This window comes from Ptychodera flava, chromosome 3 (genome assembly GCF_041260155.1).
Source record: "Ptychodera flava strain L36383 chromosome 3, AS_Pfla_20210202, whole genome shotgun sequence".
Taxonomy (NCBI): domain Eukaryota; kingdom Metazoa; phylum Hemichordata; class Enteropneusta; family Ptychoderidae; genus Ptychodera; species Ptychodera flava.
In genome coordinates, this window is record NC_091930.1 from 13,513,063 (window position 1) to 13,532,981 (window position 19,919).

Consider the following 19,919-nt stretch of genomic DNA (forward strand, 5'->3'; position numbering starts at 1 on the left):
CGGACTCCTATTTAAGTGAGCTTTTTCTCGTAGAGTGTGCATCATTTCATGAGGTAGGTCGCTATGGATGTTAATAATGAAACCCGGATTCTCAGCTAGCTGACTCATACTTGCGCAACTTGAAAATGCAACCTTGCTAACATCAGTAACAATAGCAATAAAAAATATTTATATGAAGAGTGAAAATTTCAATAAAACAATATCAAGCTTCCTCACTTTCATTTACTGTGATTGTTTCATAATGCAATTGTCAACTTTAAAATTGATTTTAAATCCATCATTCATACTCCAAACAACACATAATATGGGACATGCACTTGTTTAAGTTGTTACATGAATATTCATTACTCACAAAAATAATCAAGTCCAACATGCCGTACAAATTTACGGTAGTAAAGAATATTATATATTACTGCCTGAATACATGGGTTTATGTGCCGGAGAGCGAGTGACAATTTGCCCGACGCCAGGAGGGCAAATTGTCTCCTGCTGCGAGGGCACATAAACCCATGTATTCAGGCAATGATATTTTTATTACATGCCTCTTCACAGTTAATGCTATATGACATTTAGTTACATGCAGGGTATTTTGAAACAATTTTACCATTATCGACCAGCATCAAACAGATTTTAACGAAAGTCAAAATAGCAGTGCCCGCATGGATATTTTACATCTAGCGTTAAGCGTTTACTTTGACGTCGAAAACGTCGAAGGGCTTCACTGGACCGGGTAACCATGGAAACCGGTCAGTACATCGTTCACAGGCCCGCTAACTCCCCGGATGTTCCTATTCAAATCAATGCACTGATTTGTACTCATATTGAGGCATGTAATAAATCATACCTACATATGCCCAGACAATATTGACCACTGGAGTACTGTAGTAGTATTTCAACATACTTTTTTGGCATAACTTTGAAATTTGAACAAATGTAACAAAACTTAAGTCAGATGGAAATTTAAACTGCTCAATAAATCACTCACTACATTTAAAAATAAAAAAAGAAAGATTTCTTGTTGCCAGGTTAACAGTCAGAATTTAGAATTCCTTCTGGATGGCAAGCAAGAAAAGACACCGAGTCAAAACACAGCCACAAAAAACAATTTTATACAACAAGCATGTTTCCTACTATAAATATTCACCAATAAGAAAATTTGTGATAATTATTTGCATATCTTAACAATACTCATCACTGTAATTTGCATAAATGAATATTAAAAATGCCATGCTTCAACCCTCAGATGAAAGTTGCCAGCACCCACTACTGCACAGGAGACACACCTGATCAACCAGTACACCGCTGATCAAAACCACACTTGAGTGGATCTTCCCTTGTGCTTACCCTTATGCTGCCCATCAAGCAAAGGACGCACCACACTCGACGTCAGACTTAAAGAGAACGAATTCCCGTTACGTCTAACAACCCTTGATCATTATTCAGAGCTTGCTAGGCGCAGTTGTGGTGTCATCTGAAGCGTGTAATTCTTGTGTCTTGTTTATTGGACTTCTTAGGTACCCTGTACAAAGACAGGAAATTACAAATAGCTCACAGTCGCATTCCTCAAATCCTTACCTTTGTACAGTCTCTTACATCTCTTGCAAGTACCTCTATCATTCAATTTTTAATGATTCCCGCTTTTGTTTTTTTCAAGAGCCAATTTGCGTCACTATTGCTACCGTCACGAAATCTACATTGACAGCGGCTTTTTTGTTCTATTGCACTTTTCTTAAGAATGATTCAATCTTTTTGCTCCTTCACGTGGAGTACGTTCATGCCTAATTAATTCTTAATTTTTGTAAATGACCAAAATGGTGACACTAATGTTTTATACTTATCCTATAACATGAAGTCATTCCAAACAAACTTGACATCTCCATAGATTACAAGGTCAACATCAGATGCACACGGGGACACTTCAGAACTAGCCGTTCAAATCCAAGCCCCGTCACTTTATGACATATCAGTGGGAAAAAATCGCATTTAATGCATGACAGTGACAGATCGGTCAAGGGCAAATGCAAAATTCACGATGAAAGTGACACATTCCGATTGAAAGGCAGATAATTTTTCAAATATTTGTCAGGTCTGGAAGAGACGCTATAAGTTATAACGTCTGACCCATACTACGAAATTTGCCCAGGAACTTTCTTCCTAAAACTGTCACAAAAATTAGTACTTCCATTCTCCTTTCTTCCTCTTAGGATCAAATGACTGCGTAAACCTTGAAATTGAATCTGGCCATGACAGTATCCACACTCAAAAAGACGCAACCTGATGTTTCCATATTCTCCGCATCGCATTGATTTTCACGGCTTATGTTTATTCGCGAGGCTAGGAGCCACTGCCTGAAGACACGGAACAAACAGCGGATAATCTGGTGATGAGTCGGACTTCTGATTGAGAGAATGTGTGAGATTTCTGTCGTAATTAAATGAACAGCAGCTACGGAGACGGGCCAAGTTCATTTGAATGCCGGGAAGGAGCAGTCACAGATAAAAAGTGTTCAATTCCCTGAGACATGCCAGGCATACATAGAGGGGTCCGTATCTGTGTTTGTACAGCTTCAAACACAGCGCCCAATATCTGGCAAAATGCATTAAAGCCACTCTAAAAACCTTGTTTTACTACTGCATTATAGCATTCCATTTCCAGCGTGAAATCAATGAAAATGGCAGCCCTGATAGATCAGGTTGTGTAAGGTAATCTCTGCAGGAAAAAAATGTGACATTTTCAACACTATACACGTTTGTCCAGTACAGAGCTGAAAATAATCTTACCGTACGGTACTCATATTTGACTGAAAAGGGCAATGTAACAAACTCACAATTTAAATCTCTGTAAGACATGGTATAAAATATTTCAAATGACAAGAATACATGAACTCAGAAGACAGCTCAGCTGTGATTCGTCATATTCCCATGTTCTTGTTTGCTGATTAGACACATTTTATCTCCCTGAATGCTAGAAATTTCCTGTGTCTTCATCATCTTTACCTTGATTGGCTAAAAATTTCAGTGAGATCCTCAACGAGGTCAAAGTGTGATTGGGAAAGGCAGTTTTACAGTACTGTAGTAGTTGAAGGTTTAAGACAATGACAGCAATGATTGAATAAACAAACATCTTTAGTCTGAAGAAATCTCTAAACATCTTCTAATTTCTTTCAATTACATGCACATACCTTTACAATATTGTTGATATCATCACTGCTATTAATGTTCCAGGGATTACAAGAAGAGGTACTTTCCAACCTCAACTTGCTTGGGACAGGTCCAAACTTTTAGTTCCACAGTGTTGGAAAGGAAATTATCGCTGAAGTAATGAGCTGTACCACAGTGACACTGTAGCTGTGTCACTTTATACAGCGATTGAGATCTCGGTCAGGTACAGATTAACACTATTTGGAGATGCGGAATGGAAGATAACGCGCTATCGTCAAAGATGCGCCACTACTGATGGTGCGGTAATGAAGATGGAAGTTTATCAAAAGTACGGTAATGAAAGTTTCACACTATCAAAAGTATCACAGCACAACCATAAATGAGAATTGCATTATGATGAAGTGACAAGAATTCGACCCCATTCGGTGCTGCGCGAGACTTTTACACAATCATGCATAGAGAGATGGTGATTACATGATATTCAAAAATTCCTACAATGCCGTTTAAAAAGTATGGTATATTTTAAAGTAGGATTAGTAATAAATTGGGTTGTCGTGGCCTGATTACCGCAAATCAAACTTGGACAAACATCACATGATCTGAAACTTTTCACATAAAATATTTATCATATGTTACTGGGACACTACACGACAAATTGTATGTTTATAAACACGTACTGCAAATCCATAATGTATGGTATATAATTGACATTTGTGCTTGGTAACATAAAGAATTCATTCACTGAATAGAGCTCTGATTCCAAAAGTGTTAAATTTTACTCGTTGTTGCAGCTTTGTTGTCAATGAATGCACATCAAGGCAGGCCTTTTCTTTAGCGCCAATACACAAGATACGGTCTCTGCTTCAAATGGTGAATATGGCACTTGTCCAACAGTACTAATTACATGTCCTTACAAATGCAATATTCACACTTTCATCTGTTGAAGTTTACAGAGAGCCTGTAATTTGTGAGATGTTGTGTGCGGTGTGAAAACCCGTTTCATTTCAATTTTGCATTTCATTATCATTTTTCTGGCACATGACAGAGTTTCAGACATGCTGGAAGCTATCCGACTAAACAAACCATTTATGGAGACAATTCCTCATTCCAAAACTATTATACTTCATGTCCACACCTTAGTGAAGCCCTCTCTTATCACTTACATTCTTGTTTTCAGTTTTGCCTTGGAGGAATATAATTTCCAACAAATAGACACATTTTGCTGCCTGTTTATGACTGGATAACAAAATGTGTGTTATTTTGTCAACACTGAATAACACTGATCCAAATAGTTGGTTTATTTTTATTAAATAAAATGAAATAAAGTATATCACACTGTGACACAAGTGCTATTGGCTTCCACCAAAAGAGTCCTGTGAAGTTTTTTTCGGTGTTTTGCACATTGTTTTCTCAGCCTCTCTTTTTGGCCACAGCCCTTTTTGGTTTCCATTGTAGTCATGGTGGTTACTGTTCTAAGCTTTGTCTATCAAATAACTGAATATCTAGCAAAGGTTACCATCACACGTTTATTTTATTTTTGCTTTTTCAATGATGAACTTGTTAACTATGTGATATAACCGCATCACATGTCTGATTCGTATTTCTCTCTTCTAAAATGCACATTATCTTCAGATACATTTGTACAAACAGCCTGCATGCAAATGACAATGTCACATTCCCCTCTCATAATATCTCTACAGATCTCTCACCTTGACTGCATGCGTAGAAGTGCCAAGAATATGAATATTTACTTTGATACAAAACGGTGCGGTAGAAAAGGAATAGCTGGCATGGTTTCTTTTTTTAGGGTCAGTGTCAGATCAGAGGTCAAACGATACATCCCACTACCACAGCAAATTGACGGCCTCCAAGATGTCTTGGTCTGTCATTACAATCTCATTGTTTATTTTTCTAGCACTTTTACTTTATTGTCTTTCACCTTTTTTTTTCTCTTTTGAGTGTAAAAAGTGTCCATGAAATATTCATTGTACCAACTACATAATTTGCTAACAAAGTCAGCTTCCAGCTCTATATCACAGTCTGTTCAGGTCTTCAAAAGAATGTGGTTGCCAATTTTTATGAAATTCTGGGAAAACATTTTTGGCGCATGGAAGCGTATATCAGGACACATATGAGGTGACTTATTCAATATATAATGAATATTTAAATGTCAAAATATAAGTTAAACTCACTATCATCAAATCTGACATTTCACTTAGCAAAGATATGAGAACACACATTGACAAACCTAGAAATTTGCTAAAAACAATGTGTAAAAGATGAAGTTTTTCAAAATATATTCCTCTCTAAAGTGTATGTCTGTGTGACCCATTTTTTTTCCCAAAAGCTGCACTTTAGAAACACTGTATCTATTTTATGTAGCAATATTAAAACACCCCAGTATGACTAACCTCTACAGCCTCTTGACTTTTGTACAAAGCCTTTTAACCAACCTTCATCCATTATTAATAAACTTGCAAATTTATGTAAATTTTCAGCTGTTCACAATGACAAATTGTTCTGACTTCTTCAGTGTCTTATCTCTCAGACCCTGGCAAGTGTGTTGACTCACAGTACAAAGCTGCTACAATTATGCAAACTAGCAAAGTGAGTTTATGCAAATTACTGACATGGCATGGAGAGCTGACTGTCATTCCTGTACTGATTTACCTAAAAGCTTGCCGGTGACACAGTCCCTCCTTTTAGAGGGAATGTGCCAGTTCTTGTGTGAATTTTTCATGGCTCTAATAATATCTTTGCTCCTGAGATTTGTTTAAATGACCCTTTCTCAGAAAAATTTCAGAGAACAGCCTCATCAAAGTAAAATATTTCCTCTACATTAGCAATCTTTAAAAATGAGAGACTGTAAATGGCTCAGGCCTGTTTTGTACATAATCAAATATATAATATTATGTTCATAATGGGTTGTTAAAGAAGCAGTTAGACCCAGCATATTTCTATTTGCGACGTTGCAATCGGCAAAAGAATGTGAAAATTACATCTAAAATTGTATGTCCTAAAGGTGGAATTAAATTGGGAAGTTAATGTTAGAGATTCTGAAGTGAATTATTTAACAGAATATTATCAATATTCTGATGTTTGAAAAAAGTGCAACAAATTTCTTGCTTATTAATAATCTTTTAATTTTTCTCGAGAAGAGAAGACTTCCTGCACATACCCATATGTTATATTCATATCATTAACAAAATTCAGTGCAACGCAAAAACTGTACATGTACACATGTACCTGCCACATTATTATCAGGCGACTCCTGCAGTCCTCACCAGCTCATCAACTGGATGTTCTTGATCTTTGCTTAGATTCTTAGCATCCAAGATGTGGACACGTACATCTTTATTTTTTTAATAGAGATGCAACAGAGTCTAAATTATCATCAAACACTGTGCGTCTGTATGCATCGTGCCCACACCATCAAACACGTTTATCAGATCAGCCATCAAAAGCGGTAATAAAAAAGATATTGTCTGTTCCTATCTCAGTGTTATGTAAGCCTGAATAATAGTAAATCAGTACCTCAGAGCAACTATGGGGGCGTAATTACCGTGCAAGTTTAATGCTGCGGACGGCGTCTTTTCGTCTTTTCGGTTGCTTGCAAATTGCTAAAAATATACATTCTGCAGTCACGAGACTTGATCACAGTGATGTCCAGATGGAGATTATTTTTGTTAATCAGTACAAGACCGGAAATAATTGGCTTTGAGAACACAAAGGGCGGTGACTGAACTCAGTAGCAGTAGCAGTACAGTGAAACCCTTTTCTGGGCAATGTGGTTTTCTGTGAAATTCCAACCCATTATTATACCACTAATGAGACTTAAATTTTTCAAGTTGCCGATGGATATTTGGATTTCCTTTCCCACTGCGGGTACTCCTTAATCATTGTTGTGTTTTTATTAGGATTGGTAAGGCAAGTTACCCCTGAGCAATTTTTTTTTTTGCCGCTTGCAATCTTTTCAGTGACAAGGACTCGCTTCTTATACTTTGCTTACTCCCTCCTTCATATTCCCTCGACACTATTATTTTTTCTAACTCATCTAAATTGGCCGATATTGCACCAACTACTCTTCCTGCCTTACGTTGATCAGGAAAGAGTCACTGAGCACATTGACAGGTCAGCTTACACACTCTTGAATGTCAAACGCATGAACAGGTTCACTTGGTCAACAGCCAGAGCGATTGTACAGCAATCAGATGGCGTTTGAGTGCAGAACAGTGTCATGTTTGTCAAAGGTTACATTATGATGTGTTTTTATTCACATGAAACACAGAATGTGTGTTATTGTGCTGTTTTTATTAAATCCTGTATACAGCACTTTAGTGCTGTACCATTCAATGTCGCTTGTAAACAAATTTACATATTGATTACATGTATGTAGAACTTTGCATAGTATAATAATGAGCAATCAGAACTACATGAATATTGTCATTCGATGATGAGTCACTTTTCCCCAAATTTACATACATCAACAATATTCATTATTATCTTGGATAATAAATGTGCTTTGAGCATCATACGAAATGCAAGCTCTCGATACACTCAGAAAACTAATTAAAGCTGTTTGCCTCAATTTCACGCTGTCAGATTGCATTTACAGTATTCTACATACCTGTAAGGTACCATACATTCTGTATAATTTTATTTGAGAAGATGTCAATAGATCTTTTGGGGTTAAATGATTTTGCCAGGGTTCAGGTACATGGGTAAATGGTTAGGAACACCAGTGGCAATTGTCCTGTCCCCTGACCACATTATTCCACCAAGAGGAAACCCTGTAAAAAGACTAGGGAACACCAGCAAATATTGACCAGGGTACCAAGCCTCTAACATCACACACACAGAAGATGGAATTGAAATGAGTGTACGGTTGGGTTTTTTATTGGACAAAACACAAATTTTCTCTGATGGTTCAGTATTCTCAGAGTGGCACAAAATTAATATGAAGTGATTAATACTGTCTCTTCAATTTGATTATGATTAGATGAGAAATTTCACGTTACTTTGGGCAACAATTATACATTGCATTTCTAAAACACTTCTAATTTCCAAAAAAGAAGTGACATCTAAACAACCTTGTGTGGACCTTATTCAAGCACAAATTAATTTATCTGCTGTTACCGACATCGTGTTATGCAATTCTACATCCCTCTGTTTTATCAAGTTATGTCCATTATAGAAAAGAACATGTCATTTAATTATAAGTGTAGAGAAGACACCAAACGCAAAGGAAAGGGTTTGCAAATAGGTAGTTTTGAATAGAGAAATACTGGACAACATCGAGTTCAATAACACAGATCTGCTCTTCCGTGTTGTATCCCTTCAATTGCAGTTGTATGGGTTCCGTGTACTCTGCCTTGAATGTGGATTCTGGGGATCCAATTACCCAAATCCCTTTTCCCATAAGTGAGTTGATGTAGCAGGGCCAACCCTCCGGATCTTACACCGTTCTAATCACTCCTGCTTCCACTGCGGCTAACAACCTGGAAGCCACTGCAAGGCACCACCGCCAGCTACAATTACAGGCACAGATAATAGTTTTTCCAAACAAAGATGTTATACTTTGGCAAAAAAGAATTTTAAAACCCTGTCGATTAATTCACTGATGCTTAGAGAAACAAACGCAATGAGATCTTAACTATGCATCGTCCACCACAAAGTCAATCGACTTTCAAATATAGCCCCAGCATGTTTGAGCAATCCCTGACCGAGGCGAATGGCCCAGGCCGCCATGGGAGCAAGCTCCACTCCATCAACGTCGCTAATCAAATTCTGCATGACTCGCAGACAGTAACTGAAACTCGGGGATTCTTCTTCAGTTTCCTCGTTCACCTTCCCTGCGCCTTTAGTATTCTGAGCCGAGCCTTCCATTCATGATTGCAATCCAGCTTCTCAATAGACAGATCTGATGAGTTTCTTGTACGCCAGCACATCATCTACCCACGCAGCACATTAACGTCAACTACATTTAATCACCTGATCAATTCCTCACAGTTCAGAGTGCTATCCTAGATACAAATTTCTTGTCCAACATTTCTAACACTCGCATGTCTGTGAACGTCCACCTTCAATGCATGGCCAATGCTAACATTTTTCTGACCCAAAACCGGTTAAAGCAACATTTAAAGAGTTGTGTTCTCCAATTGATCATGTATTGTTACAAATGGACATTACTGCATGATAACAGATATTGGGAAACAACAACCATTGAAAGAGCTAAAATATTTGTAAAAACGCTCCACAGTAAGTGAGGCTACCCACAATTCCCTTTGATATGTTCACTCAGACATTTTTTGCCAAAGGCTTTCTCAATGTTATCAGTTTCTTAACAATTTTTAACTTACAATTTAAGTTCAGGATTATTTATTAAAACTATGTTCCAAATTATTTATTATGTTTAAAATTCAAGAGGTAAATTGAATGAGAAGTCGATGTTTAGAGGTGCTAAAAATTGCACACTTGTCAAGATAAAGTTATCAGCAACTAAGATGGTCTCATCATACCACCTGTCAGACATGCAAATTTCCTTTGTTACGAACATTAAAAAAAATCAATACCCTTTCTTTTGCCAACAGCAGATGCAACTTATTCCCTTAGTTTCCTTGAAATATTGTATATGGCTGTCAAAATCTATGTCGACAAAATTACAAAATCGCTATCTCCTCCGCGGAAAAGGGGTTGATCTTCTCATTATTCACAGTGAGAAATCAGAAAATTATGATTATCAAAACTATGTTGCCAGAATTTTGAAATATGGACCGAGTTGTTCTGTGTACAGAAAGAAAAAATTGGCTTCAGTTCAGTGAGTGATCTCCGTGTGTACAGATCATGGAGAATTGTGGGTAGTCTCACTTACTGTGCACTCATGATGGTGGATATTGGTTGAGTTCAAGAATCAATCTGCCAGTTCACTGTACAGCTACGGCATAGCTGGGACAGGCTGCTATATTTGAGGGCAACACTGAGTGGGTTTGAGGGCCATCACAGTGAAATAACACATGGCATACCATATTCAAATCAACAAGGCTGAGGTAGATGCACCTCAAGGTACATTACCAAGAAGTGATGTCAGTTGTTTTGAAGGGAGTGAGCGCAACCTGCGAAACACGTTTCATCCACCATATATCAACCTGTAATCTTCATTCAAGGGCATTCATCTCTGAGAGAGAGTACACGTACCGTCCACATTTATCAGTTAACGGTGTCTCCTGCTGCAAATGGCTCATGGAAATGTCTCAAAGGATTGCCGACAGCAATCAAATGGTCGAGATACCGAACATCGGCCATAAAATATTGAAAAGGCACTCTGAGAGCAAACCTTGAGTGAAACAAAAGTTAAAAATTTGTCCAATGAATGCCATTAGCTGATCTCACCCACTATAAAGCTATACATATATCATTTTTCAAAATCATTATGTATTTGAGTCTTGCGGATTACAACCCATGTTGCAAAATGGAGTTCTGGATTCAAAAATTTCAGGAACACACTCTCAATTTACAAATGGACGAGAGAAGCCACCCTACATGGTGACCAATTAACATTAGAGACATGTCAGACTTTTTTGTCCTGTCATGTTTGGTTTTTCATTCCTCGTAAACCAGATTTTGGAAAGGAAAGATGTTTAAAAGAGAAATATCTTGATTCAAAGAAGCAGCCTGGGTGGATAGCGAGTCTCAGAGAAGGAACAATCTGATGTACTTGGATCAGAGTCCCGAACCACTTATCAATATTCTTCACAGTCACATGTCCATGTCTGTGCAAAGCAACAACACTACCTGCCATCTAAAGACTGCTCACTTTTTTCTTTTTACTTCAGAGCCTTATCAATATTCAGGGCTTGCAGACCCTGCTCCGCGTCTCACATAAATTATCCATTTTTTGTCAAATACAATAAATTTCTATTTCCTTCCAAAGTCATCAGGGCATTCACTCGCGGAGCAATCCTGGCATGCTGGAAACGTCTGGAATTGCATTTCCTTAGACTCGGCTCGGCTGAATGTTTAATGCTTTCCACGCATGTTGTCAGATCAAAGCCTGGCCAAGCAGCTCAGAATTTGGTAATGGCTGCTGCATTTTTCTTGACAGAGTACTGTTTTGGTAATGTTACACGATTTCACTCTACCAAATTAGTATATTTAGTGGACAGCATTAGTTATTACTAAAATTTTCATTTCACTTTCAGAATTAACATTATTTCACTCTACAATTTCATCATGGCATTTGAACCTCTCGCTGCGATCATACAGCATATAAATGCACCTTTCTGTTTTTTGCAAAATGAGAAGGAATCAGATTAGGTGTCACAAGGGACTTGGAATAATACACAAAATTGTGCCATGAAATTCATATCAGGAAAAGATGTACAATCAGGATTCATACCCAGAGCTGAATTCCATTGCTTGTAATTGATGTCTGGCTCGGAATAATTCCCCTATGCATATGGATTTTTTTTTTAATTTAAACATCACGACTTTGCAAAACTAATGCCTGTTTGTGGCACACTCATGCTGATAAAATACTAGTGTGGTTGCTTCGGGCCGATCAAAGCACAAAATTTAATGATAAGTGACATAATTTTATGACATTGCAAATGAAGTTGAAACATTTTGTGGATTATTTGCTATGCAAAACTAACCTGTGACTTATTAGAATTATCTTAACTACAAAGTATCACTTCCTGTCATAATCTCTATTCTGCTGTGTAAACCTAGTCCTGTTGGTATTTTTTGGTTTCTAATACTTCTCCATGGCTATAATTTGCCGTGATAATTTTCTACGAAAATATGCAAATTTTGGCAAGAGATCAACAGAGGGAAAGTAACTTGTTGATGTAACGGTATGCGATGGCATTTATCCTACCTCACAATTAGCGGATGTATTACAACACAACATCGCAATCGGGACAGGTTATTGTGATCAATTAGTGGAATAGTGCCCCCTCGTCATACATCAATATGCCATCGCAGTCCAGACTCGCTGGCCCCGGCTGCAGCGCTATCTTCATGAATTTTAAATGAGTCATATGCTACAGGCTAGAGATCTTTTTATTTTGAATTCTATCTTCCAGACATCCACTGTTACAATCTATTTAAACACAATTTGGGGGGCAGTCTAGCGTTTAGACACAATATTCCAATTCAACGATATATAAGTACCGTGATGATGGCAATTAGGCAACGATCAATCATGCATTAAACCAACACAATCTTGTTTGACAGTTGACAATGATACTCTCTCCAAAAATGACTTACACGCCCAAGCAAAAAATTCAATTACAAGGAAGACAATGCTAGGTGTGAGAATGGATGATTTTCAATATGTTTAATCTCCCTTGTTGGCACTGGGGTAAAAATTTCAGTTTTCTTTAAATAAAAAATTAATAGATAAATAATTAAATTAATATAGAAATACTGTATACAGGAATGAATTGCTCTGCTTTTAGCATCGAGCACTTTAATTTCCGATGAGGACATCTGTATACTTTGAGAGAGAGAGAGAGAGAGATATATATATATATATATATATATATATATATATATATATATATATATATATATATATATATATATATATATATATATATATTATATATATATATATATTATATATATATATATATATATATATATATATATATATATTTATATATAATCACATAATCACAAGTCAGTCAAATGTGATTGAAATTACATTTAGAAGAGTTTTGTGACTTTGGAGGAAGACAATTTAGGGATCACATCTATAGATCTAAAATTGCAGAAATTTTACCCAGAAATTTCGGTATTCTGAGGAGTATGAAATACAAAAAAATTGTGTGTGAATGGTGCGCCAGGGTAGGTAAAGCGAGCATCCAATTACTTAATATTGCAAAAATATTTTCACTTGGCCAGATTTGCCCTTTTGTGATCTAGAATCAGAAATCCAGAGGAATTTCTAAGGAATACTAGGTTTACAATCACCATTGAACCGTCTTTGGAAATTCTTCACCAATTCAGCAGCATCTTGGCATCAACCCATTCCAAATCTTTTTTTTTTCATCTTTTAATATCAGAACCGCTGCCCTCAGGGGGAAGTATGTAGCGTAGCAACAGGCTTTACTAACGAAGAATGGAAGTATTATCACTTGAGATATAAAAATTTACACAAGCACTGGGTGTTTTTTTCCCCCCTTTTCCCTGAGACACATATACCATCAAGAATCTGTCATCCTGAAACTGTCATCTTTTTAAAATTCAAAAGGTGACACCATGACAACGGCAGCTCACATCATCCCCTGATAAACACCGTTACTATGGCGACGTCTTTCCCTTTTTTCCTTCGCAGCTCAACAAACCTGGCACTTCAGACGTCTTGGCATAGTGTGAAATGCCGCCAAGCTCGGAGAGGAGAAGACAATGGCACAGATCCACTAATGCACTAATAGCTAATTTCATGATGCCTGCCGTTGAGCCGTCGGATAACACATCATACATTTATGACTTTCAAGACCTTGTTGAGTGCTTAGTAAACATGTTCTGTCTGAAAATCCAACAATGGCGCTATACCTTTCCATGTTTTATACAAAGATATAATATTGAGAAAATTTAACCAACACCTTCTTAATACAGAATGGTTCACACTTCAAGACTGTGTGGATAACTGGTGATTGACAGCTGGGTGGGGTCAAAGGTCAGGCATAGGAAGACAGCATATGCATAAAGACAGTAGAGATTGCTTATGAAATATCAAAAGAAATATCTTCACAATTCAGTTCACTGTACACTCGGTGATTTACAGCACCAGGGTGTACACCTGCATCTAATGGCATGTGTAAACTTCACCGGAAATTAGGTCAAGTACATATTCAATTAGAATACATATCGCATGAGAGCTTACGCAAGGTTGAATATAATATCAGAGGATGTGCCTATGTGTACATCTCTAAGAGTAAGGTAAAATTCATCAAAATGCATAGCTACTGCTATGTCAAAGCTGTAAGCCTTTCCCTACACTGCAAGTGATATCAATTCTGTTTGATATATTACATGTCAATCACTCGGTATTGTTGTTGTTTGCAAGAAGTTTTGTTACCATTCTTGGCAAGTGATTGTTTCAGTTACACGGAGTGAAGGTAGGGATTTTGAAATAGAGCAAATTGTTTATTTTTTTCGCCCTTACCTCTCAATCTCATATCACACCTGAAAGGTGAGTGCATGTTTGAGTTAAAATAATGTAATTCAAATTACTTCAACATGATTCCAGGAATTTCACATTTTCACAAATCGACATTTCAAACAATACCCAACACCCAAGATCCCTCACAAACAGGTCAATTTAATTTATTCACTGCTTCCCATCGAATCCATGCTCAGAAATTAATTGATGTGGAATCCAATCTCTTATTACAGTGGCTGCCTTCGAGATGAACTCTCATAGTGCACAAGTATTAAGAAAACAGAGAAAGCTAAAAAGCAAATGTAATATTTACAGAAAGTTCAACATTGTTCTGAGATTTTTTGTAGAAGACTAACTGATTATAATCATAAGCTACGGCACATGATGAACTCCCTGCAAACTGTTAATTAATGTCATTAATTTGTGACGATCACATCAACCAATTAATTATTGAGTGATTTTTCCATCTTGATTGAAGCTTGGAAAAAATTGCTTCCTGCCCTGCAATTTTTTACTTATGATGTTGTTTCATTATGTAGAGAAACTGTTTCAAATTTACAGTCTAGTAGTACCTGTCTGAACCCTTTCATCCCCAGCTCCCTGTATACAGGTCCAATTTTACCGTAGAAAACAATGGATTTGGGACAAACCATGGTGGTGAAAGGGGTTAAGTCGTTAAAGGGGCAGGTCATTCATCAGCTTTATCTGACTTGATAAAAATGTCAATGGAAAACAAATGACAAACAAAATGTAAATATTCAATGTCAGCAAGTACTGATGCGAGAACCAGGGATTGAGGAGTGCCCCTTTAAAGTAGACGATAATTATTTGTGTGTTTTCATAAAGAAGCTGTGAATCAGTATTAAATTTGAGATCAAGAACTGTAGGAAAAACATAGACCCACAACCTTCAAAGACAATTTTTCTGTGATTTTTTTTGTTTGTACCGGTAATTTGAAATGGTTCAAATTTTTGACAGAAGCAGTATACCGTAGTACAGTAGCTGTACTATTACTCCTTAACCTCAAAAATTGACAATTCTACGACAACATGTTCATTGGGAATAGGTTAAGTGTAATCACATTAACACGGACACTAGAAGATTAATGAAAGGTGCCTGGATGTAATAAGTGGTACATTTGATTATGAAAATATGTAATCATGAGAAACGCAAAGCAAATAGAAGACAGCATCAGCACCCACTAGTGTATGAGCACAATTATATTAGCCTGATGCGAAATGAGGATACTGTCTTTAGCATTGGTTGACTAGGTCGAATAAAATTGCACAAGATTATCAACATTGTGCAATAGTGGGGAAAAGAATGGCTTTAGGGTGTGTGCCCTTCAAATTGACACCATTTGGTTATTTGGTTAGATACATTGATATTATGAGCCAGTGCAGACAAATGGGCGTACATGTGGATCACTGGGCCCAATCTTCACAGTGAAAACATCTGGCCCATCTTAGGGGGCCTTTCCATATCTCTATGAAGCAAGAGAATCCCCTAAGAATATTTTGATTTGTTAAATTGCTCAATGTGGGTCCAATTGTTTTTTCAGCTGTACACAGTACCATAAAAGTGTCACAGTTAGGCATAGTGATGGGTATTACCTTAGCCATTGCACTGCTTTTGACAAACCAACAATGGAGCAAATACCTATTTTCACTGTAATGGTGTGACTTCATTAATTTGCCATTTTTTTAAATATATGAGCTACTTTAAAAAAACTGAACTAAAATTTTTTTTTTTTTTAAATGAGGCGCAATCATTTCAGCAGGATAGATGCATAAATTGTTTTGTTTTACATTTCAGTTAAATATTATTGGCAGCTAGATGTTTTGGTAACCTAGAAAAAAATATGAAATTATTGTCACTGTATAAAATATTCAAATAGCTTCTTGGGCTAATGTTGAATGCAAGCATGGATGACATGACAAAAATGATAAACAGCCTGTAAGTGTAATGACATGCTTTATGATCATCCACAGAGACTTAAAGAAAACCTTGAATATCAATGCAAAGTGAGTCGATGTTGCCCAATTTGACAAATTTTTGAATAAAAATCTAAAAGAATGCCAGTACGATGACAACTGCAAGGGGGGGAGATGAAGTGTGTATGTAATGGAATATTTGGAGGAGAGAGGGCAAGTCGTTTTTCAATTGTGATGAGAACGGTGACACAGTGAAGACGTTGTCCTTGTACTCTTCAAGGCTCTCAACGACTGAAGTAAATGTTCATCTTCCTCGCCACTGATAAGATCAAAGACGCACAAATAAATACCCTCTCAATTTTAGCATGCATGTGTCGGTGTCGATCAACAGAATTACAACTAGCACATCCAACAACACAAATTTGCGAATTCAACCCAAACTGACCGGCACAGGTAAAAAAAGGCAATGACACAGAGACTTACAAGACGGTAGATCCTACCTCAAGACGTTCACCAATGTCTTTCACCGATCCCAGTGATTCTCCAAAACATCTGAAAGTCGGAAAAAGCAGGCTCGCTCTCTCCCGTGATACAATGTGTAGCTTATGGCAATGTCAATCAAACATCTGATCAAAATTATTATGCAGTCTGTGTAGATGGTGATAAGAATACACTTTGACTATCCGTTTTTTTAGTCAATCACTGATAAGCTCCCCTAGCCTGTTCTAAACTCAAACTCCTCTGAGGCATACTGTTCTGCTATGCACAGTTACAACCCAATTGTTGCAGCAAGACCCCCCAAGCTAGTATTTCATGTTGTGAAGATACATTTTACTCGCAATTTAATCAAAATGTTTCAATTAACTTTGACACAATTTTCTCAAGTTTGAAACAGATGAACTAAAGTTTTGAAGCTGCTGATCATTTATAGTTTTTTCAATATCTGCAGCACACCGGTAGTACACCATCCAATAGACAATTTTGAAAATTAACACTTTTAAGAAAATTTTACCTAAGTACCTGTGGTTGCTTATTACCTGCAAATGCATAAAATTTTAATTCGTACACAATTACAATTGATGTTAATTTGCATATTTCCGGTTGAAGCATATATTGTATCAGTTCAATCATAATAAGATGCTTACATATTTCAAGGCAGTTTTACAAAACAGCTTTAGAAAACAGTTCATACCCTGTAATTGGAGAATTATAGAAAGCTTTTCTCTCTTGTTCAAATTCTGATATATTGAACATAGCTGCTGGTTAATTAATTTTATAAAAAAAATCGCTGTTTTCTAACTGTAATAATGCAGCTACTGATGTAGCACAGTGGAAATTCATACTTGTTCCCTCTCTTCTTTTGCAAAGTTCAAAAATTATTAAAAAATTAAAATTATCAAAACTTACTATTAAAAGTAGTTCAAATGATGTAATGCACTTTGTACAAAATTCAATGAACATTAATTCATTAAATGTCAAGTCTGACAGATGAAACACATATATGTAACTGTGAAATTGCCACTGGTTTCTAAAATTCCAGCTGATTCAATACTAATACCGATCAATGTATGTTCCATGATACAAGAAACTGTCCCACTCTGTTACTGTTTTATATGTCTCACTACCAATACGCCCTCGTAACTCACAAACTCTTTGAGTCGGTGTAAGAACTTTGGAAATTTCTCTGTGTCATTGCTGTACCTGTACTAGTGTACTTAAATTAAATATTTTCTTGCATCACAGAACTTTCATGAGACAGTGGAGAGCCAGGTTAGTTTAGAGGCAAATGTCTCACAACTATTATGCTCTAAGTCACCTATAAGGTGTAAACTTGCAACAACTCACATCAGAAAAAAAACAACTTAATTTTTCATTTGCCAAGTAATCATAGAACTGTCAAAAAAGTGGAATGCCATGAAAGATAGCAGGCACACCTTATGCTTTATTGTGAAGTCACTTTTGAGGTGTCAACTTTACATCACAAAAAAGCTTGATGATTTGTAGTTCTTCATTTTGTTTCGCCAAGCAATCAGAGAACTGTCAAACAAGTGGTTTCTCTTTTTGACGGACATATTTCTTTTCCAGAACAATTCCGTCGACTGCATTAAAACAGGATGATTCACCCGACTGGGCTGATAAATGAACCGATACGATTGGTTGGCTGATTGATGTCTATTGTACGCCCGGTGGTGGCCTCACCTGGGAATCGAATGGGCCCTTGTCAAATCCACCGGGACCATTCCCAGGTATGAAGTGGCACCCAATTCGGCATTAATTTTGAGTTTTATTGCCGGCGAAAGAACAAACACCATGCAAATCATCCCCTGGCGGAGGTAATCTCGGGTTTGGGAGGTCAAAGGTCGTGGAGGCTTTTATGATGCATATCTGGTGAGCTACGGACTTGATGATGCTTATTTGGAACTGGTATGAGTTGCGAGTCTCAATGCACTGCACGAGACAGGAAACAGGAATTTCAAGAAATGCCAGCACTCTGGGCGTGTCCGATAGTGTCTCTATTTGATTAAGTTACATTCAGTGCCTTCACAAAAGCGGGTCATGTATATAAACCTCTTCTTGCTAGTTTATAAGAAATATTTGTACGGTGTGTACACACACCTTAAAGGAAATCCTGGCTTATGATAATTAGGATAAACAATAACTTACTTCTTTTTCTGCTCATTCTTTTCTCCTCAGTACTAAGTATGTGCCATTCTTTAACCCATACACTGCCACATTATGATACGATCCTATTGTTATCAATAGGGTGGATGCATCCATGTAAGGAATTTGGGGGTGAAAGGGTTAAAGATTCTAGAGTTGCTACTATACCGGTATATTAATTGTCTTACACAGTCCACATTAATTCAACTGAAGACCCTCATTCATTTGTTGATGACAGCAAATAACACAATACAGGCAAGGGCATTCACATGAGAGTTTCTTAGATTTTTTCATACTTCATGCACGAATAGAACAAGAAACTAGTGGCACATAACTAGCAGCTGATAAACATGATGAAAGTATGTATCGCAAATAATTATCAAAAGCAATCGCTGTCCTACTCATAAATGTATACCAGGAGTATATACAGGTGATCTCTACGGGCAAAGTCATGAATTTTTTGAAATTAATTTCCTTTCCTCTTTCCAAGATATGCTGGGAAAATTTTTCTGCACTAGGCAAAGAAGCTTCAGTGTATCATTATCACATTATACCTACACATAGTGTAAGGTGACAGTCAAATGAAGGCACAGGATGAAGACGGAAAGAAAACTGAGACGAGTCTTCAGAGTTACTGATCAAGGAGTGGTGTCAAAGACGCCTTGATTAAAGCAACACATTTTTGAAGAAGTGAGAGCTGGGTGATCATATTAACTATAACGTCACCGTTTAACATGAAAATCTTTTTTTCTCATTTTTTTTTATATAAATGTTAGTAAAAGTACACATTGCAAGTTCTTATGAATTACAAAATCTAAGTATAATATTTTCAATTTCAGCAATATGCTTTATACCCTTCTGACACACTTGTTCCTAGTTCATCTGTTTAGCCATTTCAAACCTTGCAATGTATCAATTCTTAATGAGAGTTTCAGTGGGTATTTTTTCATGCCAGTGGTCCAAATTTTCATGAAAACATTTCTGTATGTGGAT

General features: G+C 36.9%; 1 protein-coding gene across 3 annotated transcripts in view; it reads right to left on the bottom strand.

Annotated features, from left to right (window-relative positions):
* LOC139129591 (roundabout homolog 1-like) overlaps positions 1–19,919 on the bottom strand; it is a 364,964-nt gene that overhangs the window by 251,949 nt on the left and 93,096 nt on the right. The window contains exon 1 of one of the 3 annotated variants that reach the window (XM_070695248.1): positions 16,749–16,972. The exons of 1 other annotated variant lie outside the window; for it this stretch is intronic. The gene's annotated coding sequence lies outside the window, so the exon portion shown is untranslated. Of the gene's footprint in view, positions 1–16,748; positions 16,973–19,919 lie in introns of those variants that run through there. One more of the 3 variants, XM_070695247.1, reaches the window with a different exon arrangement.